We start from the raw sequence: 21,373 nt of genomic DNA on the forward strand, positions 1-21,373 counted from the left end.
GACCCCGGAATCTGACCGGACGGCTGGCCGGCAAGGAGGCGGAGTACGTTCCGGCCCCAGTGAGAGGGGTGCTACTGGGCCTCTGCGGCAACGAGAGGGCGACCAACGCGTCTCAGGCGTACCGCCCTGGTGTGGTGAGAGGCGCCCGAAGAACCAGCGTTGCCAAGGAGGTGAGCGGGTCACATGAAGCTCCAGGGAGGTGCGTGCTCGCCCTGGTTCTGCGGGGTGCGGTGATCGGGGACGGCGCATAAGCCGAAACTACGGCGGCAGGAGCCCGACTTGGGCGTGCGGGGGCCTACTCACGGCACGACGAGGGACAAGCGGTAGGGCGACGCCACCGGGACAATTGGTGCCATATTGGGGCGATTGCGGTCTGCTTGGCCAACGGCGCAGGAACGGATATCAGACCCCCGGGGGCGGCCGTGTGTGTGGCCGCGACGCACTGGCCGGGCTGCAATCCTACGACAGCAGAGGGGCTCGCATGAACAGAGTGCGGCGGGAAGGCTCTCGCTGGTGGCGCAACATTGACCAGTGTCCGGGGGAGAGACTGCGGGGACGAAATCACGCAGACCGTGGGGGTGCCTGGAGCGAGCCGGACGACGAGTGGCTCTTCGCCCCGCGTGTCGAGCCTGCGCCGAGGGACAGCAGGTGCTAGCCACTGGAGGCGTACCGGTAGGCGGACGAGCAACAGCTATGAGGCCCAAACATAACGCCGCGGTGCAATCGAACAAGCTTGACAAATACGCCCTTCCTAAGCTGGCGACGCAGCCCGACGGCGCGCAGGAGGAGCCGCGGGGGGAGCCGGAGCCGTCCCTGCAATCCATCATGGCGGCCATCAAAGGGCTGGGGACCACCCTTGAAACGAAAATGGACAAAATGTCGATAGAAATGAACCTTATGTGGGCCGATATGACCAAAACTACAGACCGGGTCAAGGAGACCGAGATACATGTCACGGACCTGCAGACAACCACTAAACGTCTGGAAGAGAGAATAAACGCCCTAACGCATCAACAAAGTCAGATGGTGATGAAGCTCGAGGACCAAGAAGGGAGGGCCCGGCGCAGTAACGTTAGAGTGGTGGGGGTCCCGGAGGGACGGGAGGGCCCGAGCGTTGACCTCTTCCTGGAAGACCTCATCCTGAACCACCTCAAGCCTGCCAGACTATCATCGCTCTTTACCGTAGAAAGGGCCCATAGAGCGCCAGTTCCCAAACCGCGGCCGGGAGTGCCTCCCAGAACTATTATCGCAAAGATCCTAAACTACAGAGACCGGGATGCCATCTTGCAGGCAGCCAGGACCCGGGGGGACGTTAAATTGGACAACGCTACCATTCGGTTCTTTCCGGACTTCACGTTGAAGGTACAGCAGGAGAGGCGCTCCTTTGAAGGGGTGAAAGCATCTTTACGACAGCAAGGGATCAAATATATGATGTTCTTCCCTGCGAAGCTAAAAATCCTTGTGGATGGGAAGTCACTCTTCTTCACCGAGCCCCAAGAGGTTCGTGACTGGCTGGAGGGGCGATCGGACCAAAGGAAGGGGCTTGGAGTCACGACAAAGCGCAGGGACTCGGGGCCTCGTGAGGGAGCGACCACGGGATAACTCCTGGACCAGGAACACGGTTCGGGGCGCATGTGGAGATCAAGGTCCAGCAGCCCGGGCCCGGCGACATGATGGCGGATCCGATGTAACCAGCGCTGCCATGACTCGCCAGGGACGGATGGTGAAAAACTGTAATGTATACCCTGGGGGTGCGGACCCGGGGGGCGGCGGGGTATGGCCTTGCTGGGCTATGTGTGGGCCACATACTATTGGTGCTGCGCTTTGGGGATGCTTCATGTGTTAACACAACCAGATACACCTGGGGGCGGAGGGGCCGCTCTACTCCCCATGACTGGCAGTTATGCTATTGTGTCACCGGGGTTACGGCTGCGGACGGCTGGAGTCTGCCATTGACCGTTGCCCCTAGGCATAGTTGTTCACCTGTTGGGGCGACAGGCGCTCTGCTGGTTGGGGATGTGGGTAGTTTGGAACCTACGTGGCAGGGTAGCAGGGAGGGGGGGCTGGAGGATGGAGTTCTTCAATTTGTTGTTGAGGTATGTTGGGCGGTGGGGGTGGGGGGGGAGGGGAGGAGGGGGGATTGTTTATCTGTCATGCGAATCCGAAGTGACCATACACCATGGAGTAGGTAGGGTACACGAATGGTTTGAGGCGGGCTCCTGTTCACATCAACCATGCACTGGGATAAAAGTCTTAAACTTATAAGTTGGAATGTTAACGGGTTGGGGGACAAACTGAAAAGAAGTATTGTGCTACAACACCTCAGGCGGCACTCCCCAGATGTGGCACTGTGGCAAGAAACCCATCTAATGGGTAACTCATGTAAAGCACTCAATGGATGGGGCTACAGGCTGGTTGCACATGCGGTGTTCACTACCGGCTCTAGGGGAGTAGGAATCTTGTTGCGCCATAGCTTCCCCTTCGAGGCCCAGCAAAACTGGGTGGACCCGCTTGGACGGTTCGTGGCGGTTGCAGGGAGATGGGAGGGGCGTCCGCTCGTACTCGTGGCGGTGTATATTCCGCCTGGACTACAAGTCCAATCATATAGGGACCTGGGCACCTTTCTACTTGGGCTTCCGGAGCGACGCCTGGTGATTGGAGGCGACTTCAATGCCGTCCTTTCGGGGGCGCGGGATAGACACCCTCCTCGAGACATAGCGCCGGGACAGCAGTGGCTTCCCACATTTCTTGACGCCTTCGGCTTTGTGGATCTCTGGAGAAGGCGGCACCCAAATAGTGCAGAATACACATTCCTGTCAGGCGCTCACCGTACGCTCTCGCGCATCGACTATATTCTGTCTCCCGTGCAGGCAGATATGCGAACAACGGACATTAAACACCTGCCCAGGGGTATCTCTGACCACTCACCGTTATGGGCCCACTTCACGATCGGGGATCACCGCGTGGAGGGTATACCGCGTATCAATCCTTGGTATCTGAAGGGGCCAGAAACTAGAGCAGCACTGGGTAGAGGTAGTGGAACAATATTTCCTTGATAACGAAGGCACTGTGGACTCCCCCGCTACTCTGTGGGAGGCATTCAAGACAGTGCTCAGGGGCCAAGCCCTCTCGGTGATCGCAGGTAGACGGGCGGAGAAAGAAAAACAACTGAGGGAGATCGAGTGTGACATCACTAGACTAGAAGAAAGTTCAGGGAGCGGCCTAGATGACGATCTCACCCATCAACTGCAGCTAAGGGCGGCAGAATACAAATCCGTAGCCACAGACGAGGCGCGGGCTTTGGCGCGTGAGAGGGATGGGCGCATATACGATCAGGGAGATAAGGCGGGTAAGCTTATAGCCTGGCTCGACAAAAAAGAGAGGGCACAGCGAGTAGTCTCTGAGGTTAAGACTGCATCGGGTGTTCTTCTCTCTGAGCCCCACGATATAGCTGGGGAATTTGCCAGACATTTTGAGCGGGTGTATCGTGGAGACTCTGAGCTCACGGAGAATGACTCAGCCGAGTTTTTAGCGGACATTAAACTGCCCACTCTCTCAGACCACGATCGCGATGTGCTGGAGGGAGATCTCACTGTAGAAGAGCTGACTAAGGCGATGGGGGACCTTAAGGTGGGCAAGGCGATGGGGCCAAACGGTCTTCCTATCGAACTGTACAAACTCAAGCCAGACAAAATAGCCCCACATATGAAAGCTATGTTCGATGACAGTAAAAAGCTCGGGAAGCTGCCGAGGGATCAGCGCATTGCGACGCTGGTCACCATTCCAAAGCCTGGGAAGCCTAGGGATGAATGTGCCTCCTATAGACCAATATCCCTTCTGAATGCGGAGCCCAAAATACTGGCGAAAGTGCTAGCGAACAGACTCCGGCCGGTCATCACGAAGTTGGTGCACCCGGACCAATCGTGATTTATACCACATCGGAATACAGCCCTTAACCTGCGGCGCCTGCATTGCGTTCTGGGGCGTTGCCCTGGAATCCAGGAGGATGCGGTGGTGGTCTCGTTGGATGCCACCATGGCATTTGACACGTTAGAATGGGCATACATCTTTGCAGTACTCCAGAAGATGGGATTTGGACCCAACTTCGTGGGGTGGATCCGCCTTCTGTATGCAGACCCGCTGGCACAAGTAGCGGTCAATAATAAAAGGTCGGAGGTGTTTGCCCTGGGAAAGGGGACCAGACAAGGATGCCCCCTTTCGCCGCTATTGTTTGCCATCTCCCTTGAGCCGCTCGCGGCATGGATCCGGAGTGATGTCTCTGTCCGCGGACTTCGCTGGACCGAGGGTTGGGAGGATAGAATTTCGCTATATGCGGACAACATTCTTCTCTACCTCTCTTCCCCTGCGCGCTCGCTGAGGGTAGTGCTAGACATCTTTGCCAGTTTCGGGCAAAACTCTGGTTTCCGTATCAACTGGAGCAAATCGACAATCTATGTACTTCACGGGGCGCCCCCCCCCCCTCCCTAGAGACTGCAAGATACAGGTGGCGGCTGAGGGATTCCGGTATCTAGGCATCTATATCACCACCGATCCCAGACTTAGATACGAGGAGAACTTGATCCCTCCCCTGCGGCGGCTACAACGGGATGTTGAGGTCTGGAGGAAGCTCCCCCTGTCCCTGCTCGGGAGGGCTGCACTGTTGAGATGATGGCCCTGCCCTGATTCTTATATGCTCTTCAGAATTATCCAGAGGTGGTACCGCGGGCCTTCTTTCACGAAGTCGAGACCCTGCAGAGGGAATTGTTATGGGATGGCAAGCCGCGGATAGCACTTGGTAAGCTCACGCTCGGCTGGTATGATGGAGGCATCGCCCTCCCCGACATTAAAAAGTATTACTGGGCGGCACAATTGGCCGCTATCAATCAATGCCTATACGGGAGTGGGGATGACCCGGCGTACAGTATGGATAGGTAGTTACTGCCCGGTGGTGACTTCACAAGAGCACTTTATTCCAAACCAACTAGGTTCACGCTTACCGGGCCCACGAAGCACGCAGTGCAGCTGTGGCACATAGTCACCAAAGCGTTAGGATGGGCCAACAGGCTCACTATGGCCACCCCTCTCTGGGATGCTGAACAGCTGGGAACATTGGGGCAAACAAAAGGTTTCGACAAGTGGGACCTAATAGGTATTTCGCACATCAGAGACCTCTGGGAGAGGGCAGGAGTGATTCCCTTTTCTACATTACAGCAGACATACAAAATGGCTGACTCTGAGCGCTTCCGATATGCACAGATTAAGCACTCACTGCAGGCTAATATCCCCGCTGGTGCGACATTGCCTGAGTCATCCCCGCTCGAGGACCGGCTGCTTGACGGGCACCTACCAGATAAATCTATATCACTCACATACAAGAAGCTCATTAACACCACCCCTGATCCCCTCACCGCGCTACGGTAGAAATGGGTGCGAGATGGCCTCGAAATGGACGATGAGGACTGGCAGGTGGCAGTCTCATCGCCAAAGGAAGTAGCCATATCCGCCAAACTCCGCCTAGTCCAACTAAAAATCCTGCACAGGGCATACCTCTCAGAGACACAGTTACTGTTGATGGGCAAGAGCGCTGATGGGCACTGTAGGAGACAGTGTGGGATGGAAGGCGGATTCATGCACATTCTGTGGGAATGTCCGCTAATTCAATGTTACTGGGGGAAAGTCTTGAATTGCATGAGCGGGATCTGGGGTGTTCCACTGCGGCCTGAGGCCAAGAGATGCCTATTGAACGTCTGGGAGCCCACAGATCTGCATGTGAGGGGGAGACTGTGGGCCACTTTAGGGCAGATGATTGCTAAACGTAACATAGCACAGGCATGGGGGGCCACCATGACACCCACACTGAAGAAATGGAAGGAGGACATGGACTGGTGTATGTTGAGGGAGAAAACGGTCTATGTGGCTCGGGGGTGCCCTCACAAATGGATTGCATTGTGGACTAAATGGAATGAAGAACCGGGGAGGACTATGTGAGCCCCCGGAGGTCCCTGTACCCGAAGAACACTGTATGATATAAATACCATTGCGTGGACTGGTGTAGACTCCCGGAGCAGCCGGGGAAATATGTGCCAGCTTCTAAACCTTGTGTACCATTTTGCCATATGAAGCAAATATATGTAAGCATGACAGAGTTGTTTATTTCAATAAAAAGATTTAATAAAATAAAAAAATTAAAAAAAATCATTTCATTTGCCGCATGCCCCCAGGCGATGACACTCGAAGACATCAAGAAAGCCGCTGAACAGGACTCAATATACACTAGGACTTTACAAGTGGTCCAGGAAGGATTCTGGAAAGCGTACCTCCAACAATCAAACGTGTGGATGCCAGAGGCCTGAGAGAGACTGACCAAGATATGGAGGGTGAGGAGCGAGCTAAACGACACACAAGACGGATTACCCCTGTGAGGCCCGCTGCTGGTGATCCCTCAGGTGTTGAGATATCGAGCAACCCAGCTGGCCCATGACGGTCACCAGGGCACCACCAAGATGAAGTTGAGAATGAGAGAAAAGGTCTGGTTCCCAGAGCTCGAGACAATGGTCAAGGACCTAGTTCGTCGCTGCCAAGCCTGCCAGATGACAAGTGTGCCAGAGCGTCCTGCCCCAGTAGTCACGGAAGAGGCTTGCACCGCCCCGTGGTCGAAAGTGAGCATAGATTTTGAGAGTATCCCCGGAAGGAAGAGCAGACTCGTTTTGGTAGATGCCCACTCAAAGTACCCATTGTGGAAACTGTCCCCTCGACTGCTTTCACTCACGTGGCCCCAAACCTGGAGAAAGTATTTGCAACATTTGGTTTACGTACTGAAGTCCGGAGCGACAATTGACCACTGTTCCATGGAGCTGAATTCGCCACATTTCTCAACCAGCGGGGAATCTGTCACCGGCGGATCACCCCTCAGTGGCCCCAGGCCAACAGGGATGTGGAACGGTTCATGAGGACATTAAACAAAATGCTACGCATCGCCAGTGTGGAACAAGTGGACCCCAAACAATGCCTCAATGAGTTTCCCTGGGAATTCAGGAAAAGCCCACAGTGCACAGCGCTCCAAACTCCCTGGGCGCTCATGTTTAAAGGACCGGGGAGAGACTTGATCCCTACGTACCCGGGGTGAAGACCCCCACCCCACAATGGCCAAGAGACCCAGGCCAGGCAGGAACGGCAGAACGACCGAGCGAGCATCAAGCACCGTGCCACACCCAGGTCCCTCCTGCCTGGAGCAACAGCCATACCCCAGGATTGCCGACCAGGTGGAAAATTTCAGACCACCCATGAGCCCAGCACTGGGACAGTGGTGAACAGCTATGGCACCATGGTGACCGCCTGGAGAGGGAGCGAAGAAATATCCTGCAACATTTCGTGGTTCAAAGAAGTCCCCTCTGTACCCTCCGAGCCCTGACAGGAGTACCCCATATCAGGTAGATGAGAGCACCAGAGCCTTGGATCCCGCTCAGTCACGGGAGGCGCATAAAAGTCCACCGCCAACTACGCCTTAGCGAGGTGAGCCACCCCTCCGAAGCCAGTCACATCGTTAAAGCCTTCGACCCAATTCTCGGCCCAATTAACATCTCCAGGACTTTGCCTGCTAAACTCTCCGAGACTGTTGTCAAAGCGCCACCGGTGCTTATTGCACTTCAGGAACTGCTTTCAAAAGATATAAGTTGGGGAGGGATGTAGTAGGTCAGCAGACCTGTGTTCTGGCCCGCAAGCCGGATGTGAGGTGCACGACATCCCTGGGCCAGGTTTGGCCCGCGGGGCTAAATAAAAGGGGAGGAACCGCACATGGTTCATCTACAGCAGGTGCGTAACAAACACCCCCGCAGCCCCCGCAGTGCGCGGGGGTCCCCAGTCTTCAGTATATGAAGTGGGCCCACTCAGCTCATCTGTAGAGAGCTGTATGTCTCTTGCTCTGAAGCAGCAGCTGCAGTCTGCAGCCTACCCTGAGCTCCTCCCGCTGACCCAGGACTGAAGAGAAACAAAGTAACAACTTACATTGTTTCTCTTCAGTCAGAGCTGGGTCTGGAACAAGGATAGGGGTGGGGGCCCTCAGAGTTACAGGCCTGGGATGTGCATTTACAGAGATCTCTGTAAGTAGGTGTGTTAACCCAGTGATCTTTCTGCATGGGGCGGGGAGGGGGACTGATTATGCGGAAGGTTTGCTCGTGGCTGGCACTGTCTCTTGTGGTGATCTGGCCAGAAGTGCTGGTACTGTCCATTTAATGCTCTGATGTCCCTTGAAGTGTTGCACTCTCCTTTTAGGCGCTATGGGGTACTGTTCAGAAGTGTCGCCATTGTCCATGAAATGCTTTAGGACCTGTATGTACTGCCTATGAAATGTTAGCAGGTCTGCACGGATTTATGTATGTACTGTCCAATTTGTGTATGCACTTTACATTGGAATGATTTGTGTGTCTTTTTAGAAATGCGGTTCTGTCCTATGAAATTGTCTGAGATCTGTTTGGGTGTGCCTATATTATCCCTTGAAACGTTTGGGGCTTTTTAATTTGTTTGGATCTGTTTGTACTGCCACATGATATTCTTTGGAATCTGTCGGTACTGTCCAAAGAAATGTTCTGGGAACTGTTTGTACTGCCCCTTAAAATGCTCAGGGATATGTTTGTACTGCCCCATGGAATGCTTTTAGATCTGTTAGTGCTATTGCCCAGTGGGATGTTCAGGGATCTGTTTATACTGCAACCGTGGAATGCTCTTAGGTCTGGTGGTGCAGCTGCCCTGTGGAAGGCTCAGGGATCTGTTTTTACTGCCCCATGGAATGGTGTTAGTTCTGTTGGTGCTACTGCCCCGTGGAATGCTCAGGGATCTGTTTGTACTGCCCCATGGAATGCTCTTAGGTCTGTTGGTGCTACTGCCCCGTGGAATGCTCAGGGATCTGTTTGTACAGTCCCATGGCATCCTCTTAGTTCTGTTGGTGCTACTGCCCCGTGGAATGCTCAGGGATCTGTTTGTACTGCCCCATGGAATGCTCTTAGGTCTGTTGGTGCTACTGCCCCGTGGAATGCTCAGGGATCTGTTTGTACAGTCCCATGGCATCCTCTTAGGTCTGTTGGTGCTACTGCCCCGTGGAATGCTCAGGGATCTGTTTGTACTGCCCCATGGAATGTTCTGGGTTTTCTTTGTAGTGCCTATGGAAAGTTATGGGATACGTTTGTGTACTGTCCTGTGAAATGCTATGGGATCTGTCTATGCTGTCCCACGAAATGCTGTGGAGTCGGGTTTGATGTGTTGATACTGTCCCATAAAGTTCAGTTGAGAAGTGCTGCTTCGTGTCCTAGAAGATGCTCTTAGATCGGTTTGTGTTTTCACCATTCCACCGCACGTGCAGCAGACTCGCAGAGATCGGCATCATTCGTACTGCCCCATCAGCAGTGGCGGGCGCCTGCTGAGACTGCTGGCTCTGCCTCTGCCCCACTAAATGTAATCAAATTCTTCGGGAAAGTGCTTCTGCCGGTCCGTGGAAGCATTGCAGGTATGTTGAGACGTGCCCGGGGTGTCCTGTTAAGTGTGCTAAGCGTCAAGCGCGCACTGTCCCTTTAAACGTGATGCACCGTTCTAGATGCTAACTGCTGCTACTATGCCATTGAAAGTGCTTGAAGGGGTGAAGCAGGCTGTGTCCCTTTAAATGTGATGTAGCTGTGGATGCGAACTGCTATCACTGTCCCATTGGTGCGGTTACAGGTTTTGGTTGTGAATTACCGGTAATTTGGCGGATTTATTCTTCGTAGTGTATTGGGTGAGTTACTGCGCTTGTAGCTGCTGTAATCACGTCACCGTTAACTCATTCAGGACAGCGGGGATTTTGCAGGCCATACAAGCAGGGAAGAGCCAATGTAGTTACATGAAAGTGGCAGCTCTATTTGTAAAGTGCCGCTAGTGACTAAATTAATGCAGTCATATTGGAAAGTGCTGGGATCGCCCCACGTAAAGTGCCGTGTTCCTCGTTGTGAAGTGCTGCAAACCAGTATATTAAAGGCGCTACAGTTAGAAAAAATTAGAAATGCCTTACGCCCACCTAGGCAGCAGTGTAAGGCTTGTTTTTTTATTTATTGTTTAAGTTGGCCTTCATGTCCTTTTCTTTAACATCAATGGTGTTCTTGCAGAGTGTTGTGTGAGTAACTTTGATGTATTGGTCAAATCTTTGTGTCTACATCCAACAATGAAGGATTTTATTTCTTTTTTAGAGTTTTTTCAGTAGATCAGTTTGTCAGGTCTCCCTATGACGTGTATATGACATCGACATGGTCGTGTGTGCTGCCAGACTCCATTGAATGATTATCCGTGTCACTTCTACAGCACGTAACAGTTGCGCTGTGGATATGTGTGACAGCCTTGGCCACGAAGAAGGATGCATGGTGGGCAAAGCAGTGTTGGCAAGTGTTGGCCGCAATGGGATTCTTCCTTTGGGGATCTATAAAATCCATCAGCTAATGGACAATTCCTGTGGCATTGTGACCTATAGAAAGAGCAGGTCATCCCTACATACTCCACAGGGGCCTACAGCTGTAGTCGTGGGCACAAAGACAGGTTGGGCCAGTCCGGGGCATGTCAGCAAGAGGACTTCATGGGGTCACACCTTCTTGAAGGTTTGCAGAACACATGCCATGAAAGGACAGATGCTCATTTAACAGATCAAATATATTTTTTTAAGTTTTCATTTTGGGGGTTTTTGCATCAATGTAGCAGCTAATGGGTAGCGTAATATCACTTCGATTGTCGACGGTGGGACACTACCCAAGCCTTTGCCTGCCCCTGTGAAAGCAGAAACACTTACCTAGTTACACAGGTGGTATAGTCTGATTTTGCCAATTGATAAGTGAAATTTGTGTTACAAAATCATCAAAACCAGGTCCTGTTTTTCAGGAATTTGTTATTGTGGCCCATACATAGTGGAGGTGGGGGGGGAATGTGGAGTCCAAGGAAGTAATACTAAGGCCTAAGAATAAGCAGAGATCAGCGGCGGGCTGGCCTGTCTCAAAACTGGGACATTTTCTGAAATGATCAGTGTCTCTGAAAGCTTGTGAGGGTCGGGACAGAGTCAGTCATTTCTCAGGCAAACATGCTTAATTTGTGCTGGTGGATGCATGTTGTAGACTCGGGCGTTCAATATTTGGGCATCCAGAATATTTTTTTATTTCCAAAGATTGACCTAGTGCAATCGAGAGAAAGGCAGGCAACGGAGAAAAAAGCAGGAAGAGAAGGATACGACCACAGCAGTTATAAAAGCAGGAATCGGGATAAAAATAATCCCAGCTGTGAGCTAAGAGGCAGGGTGGGAGTGTGTAGTGGAAGAATCAGGCATGGGATGGAATAAAAACTAGGCTCCCAGTTTTCTATTGTGCCTGTGAAAAGCTTATCCTTTGCTCACAGCTTGTATCTAGAGAGATGAGTGGGTAGATGAGTGAATAAATGGATGGTAATTTGGACAGAAGGTATTGGTTTGATATGTGGTTCGATGCAAGAGGATGGATGGATGGGTGGGGATGGATGAACGGTTGGGTTGATGTGTTAGGTTGGCTGAATGGCTGGGTGGGTGAAGAGATGGATGGGTTTTGCTAGTTTGATGGATAAAGGGTTTGGATGGATGAATAGATGGGGTTGGATGGGTCATTTGACTGGTTTAGTTGGATGGATAAGGATGGTTGGGTTACGACTTGTGGATGGCTAAGGGGTGAATAAAAATACAAAAGACAAATGTGTAGCATTTGACTCGAAAATGGTCACACAAAAGTGTCCGATATTGGCACAGCAATGACGTTGTGATTAAAAATGCTCCCGCCCTCCCCTACATAATTGTGAGCCATATTGCTCTCACTGGCTGTTGCTCACCCATATCCATTAATGATTGTTGCCAGGACAATTTTGTCTGCAAGTGTGTGGTTTTTACACCAGTTCTTTGGAATTACCAAAGAAATAGTATTGGGTTGTTCCCCATTAAGCTTCTATTGCCAGCCCTCTCTATTCGAGTAGCATGTGGGTTGGTGGGATTTAAATGTCCCCCATTGCATTACGCTTCCCTCTTCTCACAAAGGGCGTGCAGATGTCAAGTGTCTTGTGGCATCTTCCATGGCGTGCGAGCTATATCAAAAATGTGTGCAGTCACCTCGGTCCTACAAGTTTCCTCAGTGGGTTTCGCTTTTGAATCCAGTCCTGTATTTGCTCTGGTAAGCTCTCGGTCAGCATGGGCCCTTGACCATGAAGGATCATGCACCTTGTCCCACTCCTAAGGACCATCGGAGTTTCAGTGGGGGGCGGGGTGGTAATCGGATAATTTGGAAGTAGGGAGGGCATCATGGTGGGGCGGCTGGGGCCCGACCGGCGATAAAAGTAAAACATAGTGTAGGGCGGTACATACTTCACCCACTCTCCATCTCATGCCGGTCATACACCTGAAGTAAATTTGCCCGCATAAACTATAAAATCAATAGATCAATCTACAAGCAAAATTAAAGCCTTTCCAAACTATATCTATATTTTAGTATTTCTTCTGGTGGTTGTCTAATCTCACATCGGTGCTCTAACGGAGTCCGTATATATTGATGAACATCATGATCCCTGTAATAGGCAATGTTTCCTTAATTCGCTTACCGCTTTAACTTTTTTATCTACTTTAGTTGATCATTGTCGTACTAAATCCCATTTTACGTCATCAGTGACATACTAAAGTCTTTAATGTGGCCTTAAGTTTGGCTGATATAATGTTTGCTGTGCTCTCATTTCTCACGTACGTCTCAGTCATGTATTAGCTATTCCTGAAAGACATTCCGGCAGTTTGGCCATAAACCCCCCAAAACTTAGAACTGCCTTTATCAAATGCCTCAGAGAATTCTACGAGGAGCAATGTGTATATATACCTATCTCTGATAAACGCGGTACTTCTACCACTTGTGAGTTTAACTTGAGGAATTGCTTGACTGAGATGTCGAGATATACTGTAGAATAGATCGTGGGCGGTTGGGGGGGGGGCTCCATGTGCTTTGCAGGGGGGCCCCCTCAAGTTTCGTTACGCCACTGATCTACAGAGCAGTGCAGCGAGTGTGTGTATACTTATTGCCCCACCCCATGTTATCCGTTTACCTTGTCCAGGCCTTGGGGTCATCTGGCCAGTGGTAGATTAGCTCCTGGGTCACGACAGCTTGCACGTGGCCCAACGGAACATCACTGACGTCACTGAAGCTAACTCGTTATATTTTTATGTCATGTCAGAGACATTCTCCAGCCTACATCGGGTTAGAGGAATACATTAGGAAAGGGAGATTTTAAATACTGCAGCTTTTTATGTTTTTCTTTTCTGACAGTGTAATATCACTGATGCAAGCATCCCTGGTTTGAGTCACGGCATCATCTCACCACCACCCTGTGATTCTGGGCAAATCACGTAGGGCCTGATGTATCAAAGTGTTTTTTCTCATTCTCGCTCTATGGGAAAGTGCTTTATTACTGCAAAAAAATCCCTTCAACTGTATCCCAACAACCCACGCCTGTCCTTGGACAACAGATATGATAACAGGAAAATAACCCTGGGGATAGAAACTGTGTCGTGTTGGAATTTGAAGTATGAGAAATGAAAACACAACAGCTTTTTGAAGAGTCGGGAGGGAAAGTTTAGATGGTGTGCGAGTGCGTATCTCCTTTTTCTGGAAAAAAACATCATCGCCTTCAAAGCTTTCACTAGGTCTCGATTGTGGGTAGCACTGAAAATGTTGAGGTCTGTACAAACGGAATTTTGCACACTCGTCTGACTTCTTAATTTCTTATTACAAGAATTCGATGTTGTAAGATAATTATCACACCCATTTCGCACAAAGGTTACAGAAGGTCAGATCATCTGACATTTAGCAGGGGAAAGACCGAGAAAAATGTAACTGATGTGGAAGGAAGTGCTTTAAAAGCTGACTGTATGGTCTGTCTTAATCCCAAGGGACGCTTTGGAATTAGCGCTATTTAGTGCATTTGGTAAATACCTCACTTTAGGTAATCGGTGCAGTGTTTTGGCATGTTATTCCTGAATATGGAATAGCAAACTCGGAATAGGCGGTATTTCACAAATCAATTACATTTCCCATTATGATGTAATGGTATTTATTAGATGTGGTAAATGGCACTCTTTAATCCGTATAACTCCTAATCCACGCTTAATATTGCTTGGAGAGTTAGCAAATTTGTGGTAGAGTTGTGTGACTGTAAGCCTGCAAGACGGGGGGGGGTTATTTACAATAAAATGTTGAAGCGCGGTGTAACTCTAAAATTAGTAATGCTGTGCTGTTTTGACATTTTTTTTAAACGTAGGGATGCACCATATTTGCAAAAATACGGCGCATCCCTGCGTTTCACCTAGCGCTGGTGCTGAAAAAGCCACCTAGCACCCAGCAGTCACCCTTGTGCCATGTTGCAAGGATGCCTGCAGAGCAGGGGGGATTGTTTACGTGCAGAAATGGACACCTTCCTGCACTTAAACAATCTTCAAAGGCGATTCGAATGCAGCACACATAGAGCAAAATATGATGAGAAATCAATCATTTCTCCTCGTATCGCCAGTCTAGGACCAGGTATTCCCTGCTCTTAATTTTTGGCTCTGCCCCATCCTTGTAAATATGGTGCAGTGTCAAAAAGCAGTTGGTGTTGCGTCGGAACGACCACTGCAACACCCATTGCACGCCCCTTTCACGCTATGTGAAGTGTGAAAAGGGGCCTTATTTACAAGGTGATGTTAAGCCATGTCAAGAAGCTTAATGCCACTTTGTAAATAAGGGGAAGGGGGCCCGAATGTCCTTAGTGACGTTCTGGTGGCGATATCCCCTTGTAAATATGCCCCTAGGTCTAATCTCGAGAAGCTGGCTTGTATTCTTGCAAATCAAGTGCTATTTGCGCAATAGTTGTAACCTTTATGTGCTCTGACACCCTAGGTACACCTCGCACTCACCCTCTGCTGTGGCTACCCCTTTGCATCATGGTGAGAATGTATATCTCAACATTGCATTTTGGAGTGGATTTGGAGGGAAGGGTTAGATGGGGTGGAGAGCCCTTGTACAGTGGTGCCTCTAGTCGCATGCCTCCTGGGCATGGACGCCGATTGACTAAAATGTTAGGGGGGGGGGGGGTAAACATAAATGTCATCATGCATCATCTGACCTTCAATTACATCACAAGCTTTGTGCTTAATCTCACTCTTAGCTCCTTAATAGCATGCTGCTTGCTTCTGAGATTCTAGTTGGGTGGGCTAAGTGTTCATAAGTATGGGACACAATTCCAGTATGTGTGTAACTCCTGCCACCACTCATATTGGAATATTGAGCCTCATGGCAAACCCCATCCCCATCAATTCCCCCCAGGTACATTTCCAGCAGGTCAAACATGTCAAAATGTACTGTAAGAAATATGTGGGGTGAATGGTAAAACATATAGAATTTGGTGCAGAAAGCATTAATTCTGCAGGTAATACCCAATCATTTTGGGGAATTCTTGGAATCCCTCTCCCTCTATAATGGCACTTGCTGAGAGTGGCCCATGTTGCAGCCTAGTCCTGGACACTGACATTCAGGGCCTTGGACCCATGTTTACTTTACGTTTCTGCTGTTGCCATCATTGTACTTTGAGTCTGTGAGCAGCAAGGGTTATGCAAGGTATAGGAAACTTCACCCACTGGTAGCAGATGCTACACATCGCTACCCCCTAATAGATATCCATACTCTAGGGACATAGTGAGTAAGTCAGCCCTTCCTTTTGAGTTCATGCTAGGTTTCAGAACCAAGCCCATGTGTCCCCGTGTTGTGAAGATAGACATTACAGGGATGAAAGTCCATGCACTGTGGGACCAGCTGTAACATTCTGCCTTTTTCTGCTATCCAGTGACCGCCACTATTCTATTCCCTTTAGTTAACTGAACCTAAAAATCTGTGAGTCCACTGGGAATGCTCCATGTTGTTTTAAAGTGTTTATCAGCATAACAGAGGGTGTGTTCCCTAGATGGTCCATCCAAAGTGTACTCCCACCTTTATACTAGAGGGAGGGTTGCCACTGCACCTGGGGAGATGATGGTTGGCAGCAGCTGTGTCAACAGTCAAGTAGCAAAGCTTTTTTTGTCGGTTCTGCTGGTGGTGGAAAGGCCTACCACCCTTTCGCTGCACCCCAGATGAAACTGGATCCGTCCTCCCTTCCCCAGCATCGTCACCCCTCCTGTGAATAAGTGGTTGCCACATCCTGTAACGTGCTTTCAAGTTGTATGTTTCGGCTCACATTTTAGCACTGTATGACCGGTGTCAGTAGCTGCGCCATGAGGTATGGAGTGCATTTCTTGATTTGCATGGACTACAGGAGCACCATCCATGGCACCTCATAGTCACTCTTGAGCACTATGATGTACAAAAAACTATATATGGAGTTCTATACCTCTGGAGGTGCAGGTTAGTTAGGGCAATTTTTTCATTGCTGTTGGATCAGTGCCAAATTACTCTGCCTTCAAAACAGATGCTCAGTGTAGTTTGGTTCCTAGTGCGAGTACCAATGGTGGTAAATGGGTCTGAATCTAAGGGTGGTGTGGGGTGCACCACGAACACTTAGAAACAGGCGTCTTGCATTGCTCATTTGCTGCTTCTGCAGCAGTGTTAAATGTGTGAACAGAATAAGTGCCAGGGCCCTTGTGAGGTGGCCACTGCGGCTGGCGCCACTCACTGCCTCTGCTGCCAATGACAGCACCGGCACAAATACTAAGCTTTGCACTTCTGCAGGTGTGACAGTTCAGACTATTTCAGGCCGCCAAAGCTATAAGACTGGCTTGGAAGGCAGGTATTAAGTCATTTTTAGGGTATATTGAATTAACAAACAACTCATTGTCATTGTGGTTCCGTCTAAGTTAGACAAACTATTATAAGCACCGGTGTTGACAATTAAGTATCGGCACCAAGGACCGCAAACCACTGGCTTAAATTAAGCACTGGTCTGCAGGCTCTGTTTTCGGTTTTGAGTATGTTTATAGATGACTTAGCCCTTCACTTATTGGTTGACTAAGGCCAGTCTGTTTCCTGGGACTTTAAACTCATACAGGTTAGCGAGGACAGGATAATGTCGACAGATCTCCTTCATAAATGTCTATCGTTAATTTGACATTCTGCGTAGGTTATCAAGAGAAGAGGGTATCGATGGAGTAGTTCTGGGTTTGTAGGATTGTGGACTATGAACACATGGAATCAAGCTGACTGGCGCTAAATCTTGGAGTTTGGTATCCACTATGGGCTTGCTTAAAAAGTTATGTTTTCAGAATTTTCCTGATGGGTAGTTTGGCTATGCTCTTATTTGTTGGCTCAGGACAGTCTATAGGCTGTGACCGTGAAGGGTCATATGGTTTACGCCTGTGACTTTGCTGTTTAAATTTAATATGACAAATGGTCTGAATTTCTGGTAGTTGATCAGAGAGTCCTTGTTGTTAATAATCTACATGTTGTCCAGACCATTCTTACCAGCAGGTCGTCTGCTTAATACAAACTTTACCTGAAGCTCATGGAGTACTTTTAAGATACTTTGAATGTGATCAACTTTCTTACAACCTAGTTTTGAGGTCATATATTCCTGCAAGCTTTTTGGGCATCACTGTGTAGATCATGTTGCCGAGTTTAGTTACGACATGATGAGGGCTTTGGTTAGCTGTACTTAATGGTTGCTTTAGGTATTTTGCAGAATATGAATACATGGAAATTGGTCCCTTGGAGAATTGAATTTACTTGAAAAGTCGAGGAGAAGTCTGAGCAAAATATTCGCCGATCTTTGATATTTCCTTTTGGTGGTGTGACTGGCTCTGCGATTGGTCCCTTTTGGGAAATAATCACCCCATGTTTTAGGTCACGTTTGCAAGGCCTTTTGTATATACTTTAGTATATACTTATGTGTGTATGTACTTTGTGGGCTCTGGAGATAAGCCCTAGGACTTCCCTGCTTCCGCCTAGGGACTTTTTTTCTCTTCAACTGCCTCTATTTAACTGTCTTGATAGAAAACGACCAGTAGAGGTTAGTATAATACCAGAATTGCTTTCTGCTGAGGGACCTTCTTTTTTTTTCTGGCAACTGCCTTAATTTAACTTTCTTGATAGAAAACGACCAGCAGAGGTCAGTAAAATACCAGAATCACTTTAGCATTCTCTAGATTCCAGTCTATAGAAATTGTCTTCCACGAGCACCCATAGATGATATTTTTTTCAAATCTTGTATTTTCAGTAATATCACCACCGAAGGCCCGGCCCTGATTTTATATTAAAAACAGAGCTTTGGACTATACCATTCCCAGCTGAAGGGCTATATTCCTCTCCATGTGTTCCCAGACCTGGTGTTTCAGCACCCAGGCTAATGTGCTGCATAGCTAAATACATATAAGATCCCAAAGGCACGACCACTTGCATTGCAAATGCTTGTTTTTCCTGTAATTAATGTCCCTTGTCCTACATCTATGTTATCTATACCCTCTTGTATTTAAATGTCTTTATTATAACCCTCTTCTTTCCTCCATGCAGTTTAAAGAAGTTCAAGTTCTTGCTTCTCCTCATAAGAGTTCTGATAGTGACCTTGAGGTGCCTTGACAGCTTTCATCTAGACTGCCTCTAATTTGTTATTATCCTACTGGAGATGTGTCCACTAGATCTGGGCACAATACTCCCAGTAAGTGCTTAATTTGGGACGGCGGTTGCCACTGGCATTCATTGTTGGAAAACAGCTTTTATTTTCCTTTTGAGACTATGTTTGATTCAAAGCTAGCGAAAGAAATAAACAAGAGGGGAAAAGAAAGCTGAAAAACAGAACTCGAGGATGAAAAAGAACCTGAAAGAATGGCAGAAAGGGTCAGGCAGTGTCTTGTGGTGGAGGCATGCAATGGAATCAAGACTACCCCAATATTAGAAATGGGGGTCTCTAGTTGGCAGAGGTAGGTACCTTTCACCAAGTAGGGACCCTTGCTTCTAGTCTGGGAAAGGGGGGTACAGTCCTGGATAACCCCTGCTCACCACCTTGGTAGCTTGGCACGAGCAAACAGGCTTATCTCAGAGGCAGTGTGTAAAGCATTTGTGAAAACATACAGTAATACAGTGAAAACACTACAAATGGACACCACACCAGTTTAGAAAAATAAGTAATCTTTACTAGACTTCAACACAAGACCAAACGACAAAACTCCACAATACTGTAATCAAAAATAGACTTTAAAATGGTAGAAATAGCTTAGTTCAATGTTGATGGTAAATGCGACACTTTACTCTCACAGTACCTGGAATGCGTCGCGCAATATAAGCAAAAAGGGTTGCAGGGAAGTTGATGCGCCGTTCCTTACACTCAAGAGAGTGGATGCGTCGGTTCCTTACTGCTGCGCAGGGGAGTTGAGGCTCGCTTTCTTACTGCGTGGGGAGTTTACACTCAGTTTCTTACTGCATCCCGGTTGCGATGGGACAAGATGGCGCCTCGATGCGATGATCCGGTGTGATGGGACACAATAGCGTCTTTGATGTGCTGCGTCAACGTTGGATACGATGCGTGCACGCCCAACGGCTGTGCGGCAATTCGGTAACTTCTGAGCTGTGACAGGCCCTGCGACACGCTTCTCCGGTGATGCGATGGCGACCTCTGTGGCGGTGACACTCTTCTCCGGTCATGCGGCACGCTTCGTCGGTGATGCGATGGCGAACAGCTGCGGCGGCACCACGCTTCTTCGGCGATGCGACGGCAGCTGCTGCGGCGGCACGCTTCTCCTCGTTGCATCGTGCTTCCAGCTTGCAGCGACACGCAGTTATCTCAGAGGGCCCAAACAACAGTAGGCACCTCTCTGCAGCAAGGGAAATCAGGGGAGCTAGTGGTGAAGTCTTGTATCCCTGAGACTTGAAGCTGGAGGCAAGCACACTTCAAGCCCTTGGAGATTGAAGATAATGAAAAGTTCACAAAGTCCTCTTCTCCTTGGCAAATAAAGTAACCACTGCAGGACAACCCCCAGAAATAGCACAGCACAGGGGCAGTCTCCTCCTTCAGCTTCTTTGGTTCTTATCCTTGGCAAAGGGTTCGTCTTGATTCCCAGAAGTGATCTAAAGTTCTGGGGTCTGGGCCCCAATATTTATACTGCAAAATCCTTTGTCCTCTGAAGGAGGAGGGTGCCTGTGCCCAGCCAAAACCAGTTCTGTGCAGCTTCCTGGCAGGAGGTGGAGACGGCATTGTTGAAAGCAGACCTGGCCCAGGTAGCTGAAAGAAAATCTCCTCCCCCTACTCTCTATTCTATGAACGCTCAGGTCAGTGAAAGGAAATCTCCTCCCCCTCCTCTCTATTCAATGCAGGTCCTATTCAGCCCAGCCCTGACACATCAGACTGCTGGAGCCAAGACCCTCTCCAGTCCCCTGTCACTAACAAACCAGACATGGAATACACAAACCTAGCAGAGGCATGCTGGATGGTTAGGCAAGAAAATACCTACTTCCTAAAAGTATTATTTTCAAACACAGAATGTAAAAATCACCTACACTAAAAGATGTGTTTTAACATTCTGAGTTCAGGCATAATAAACTTTATTTTCCAATCTTGTTTCCTGGGTCAGTTAGGATTATAAGATGTTATAATCAAACTGCCCATTCGGGCCTATGGGAACAGATAGCCTTGCAATGGTGAAAAACGAAATTGACTGTAATTCACTATCGGGATATGCTACTCACATCAGGGCATTCCTGTGTGGTTTACCATAAGACTTGATCCTTTCCTCGATACAGTACACCGAAGAAGTTCTCTCGAAATGTGTTCTTGCTAGTTTTGTATACTGTACAGAACACAACTTATTTCTTTACTGGTTTTATATCTCTCCCTCAACAGTCCAACTCTTTCCCTCCCTGCGGCCTTGTCATATTGTTTACCCATTTTTTTCTCATCAGACACAAAGACTGGCACATGCTTGAGGGCAGCATGCACTGCTGCTTCCTGTGCTGAAACTCTTCTGTGAATTGAAGTATGCACTGCTGCTCATGCTGTATCTGTTCTGTGTGTGTGAGGTGAAACTTACGCTGCCGCTATCTGCTCTGTACAGTATCTGTAAGCAAGACTTTAGGTGGGATGAAAAAAGGGGGGGGGCTCAAAGTGGTGTGGCCTGTGTCATTAAGGGCATGGCTTAAACACTTAAACTAAGATTCTGTGATTCCCATAGTGTGCCACCCGACCAATATGTTGGTTCCTGTCTAAGATTTCTGTTATTGTGTGTGTATGTGTGTGTATATATATATATATATATATATAATATAGCTTTGTCAGTGGTTCTTAGCTGTTTAAAGTAAATAAGAAAACAATTATTCTGTTGTGAATAACTAATATTGAAAATGTCTCAATTCTGAAATAGTGAGAC

General features: G+C 48.8%; 1 protein-coding gene across 2 annotated transcripts in view; it reads left to right on the forward strand.

The window, feature by feature from the left end:
* The window catches only part of RASSF2 (Ras association domain family member 2), a 198,517-nt gene that overhangs the window by 39,506 nt on the left and 137,638 nt on the right, over positions 1–21,373 (forward strand). The gene's annotated exons all lie outside the window — the stretch shown is intronic.

This window comes from Triturus cristatus, chromosome 11 (genome assembly GCF_964204655.1).
Source record: "Triturus cristatus chromosome 11, aTriCri1.1, whole genome shotgun sequence".
NCBI classification, from domain to species: domain Eukaryota; kingdom Metazoa; phylum Chordata; class Amphibia; order Caudata; family Salamandridae; genus Triturus; species Triturus cristatus.